The following is a 1,287-nucleotide window of genomic DNA, read 5'->3' on the forward strand; positions in this document are numbered from 1 at the left end:
AGTCTCCTTCAGGTCCCACTAAATTTTAACCCCTAAAGACTAATCCCGGGAACTTTGCAATTCTAGATTGTAAAATTCAGCATCAGGCAAGCCTTGATTAGCATAATTACGTCTGCTTGAAAGGATAGTAATCAGTGTGGGGTACTGCCACTCTGCCCCCAGAGTTACAGTCTTCATAAACCCTTCATGAAGCAGAGATGTGTTCCCATTTCCATTTTGCAGAAGAGACTAAAGACAAGATTTTTATAAAGTTCTTTGGTGGGTGTAACACCACTTTCAGCGGGTTCAGTGACAGGGAACCGTGGGCAGCAGAGACCCTGTTGCCTGCCTGCATCTAGGGGTCAATTCTCCTGCCCTCGGTTGGACATCTGCCCTAGGAGGCAATAGATCATGCCCCACGTGCCATCCATCTCCTCAGACTTGTGACCCTCACACATGTTTTTTTTTTTTTGCTTTAATAGCCATGTAGAAATCAGTAAGGCAAGAATTTGGTTTTGAATGCTGAACACCTTCTGAAGCGCTGGTGAGGAGGTAAGGGTTGGGTGGTAGCCCAAAAACTGGCTTTTGTCATGGAGATGCTGAGGTTTGTTATTTAGAAAGGACGGTAACAAACATTGTGAAGTGTTCCACTGTGCCTGTGCTGTGACATGTCATCTCATTAGTGTCAGAAGAGGCTTTTTTAACTGTAGGAAGGAAGAAGTCACTTTGATACCCATTATGGTTATTTTAGAGGTGAAGCTGTACTGATGACAAAATGTGTGTATGCTGAAGGCTGATATAGCTGAATATCACTGAATCAGTGGACATGGAAAGGTTAACACGAGTACTGTTGCTTGAGTTAATGTGATCGGATATAGACATGTATCATACATAACTAAGTGATGAATCTGTTTTGAGGAGAAAAGGGATGTTGAAAGCTGGCTCTTTGCCATTATGACACTTACCCCACAGCCCAGATTTTCATGTAAGTAACTAAACTGAGGGAACCGTGGCAAACGTGACACTTGAGTGGGAGACTTGGGGAAGAAGTGCTCTGAGTGTTTTCCAGTCTGAGGGACCAGTGAGGAGTCATGGGGAAACCACAGGTATGGAGTTAAACCTAAAGAAACGTGTGACAGAGGTGAGACCCAGGGCAGCCTGCACGGGGTGAGCAGAGGGGACCTGCCAGCACGGCTGGAAGGAGCTTAGTCCCTACAGTCAGTCGCTTTTTCACCTCCCTGGGGGTGTCAGCAGGACCCCAGGACCAGAAATGGAAAGGGAGTCCCTGAGGAGCAGAGGATGCTCTGA

This window comes from Charadrius vociferus, unplaced genomic scaffold, assembly GCF_000708025.1.
Source record: "Charadrius vociferus isolate BGI_N301 unplaced genomic scaffold, ASM70802v2 scaffold280, whole genome shotgun sequence".
Classification (NCBI taxonomy): Eukaryota; Metazoa; Chordata; class Aves; order Charadriiformes; family Charadriidae; genus Charadrius; species Charadrius vociferus.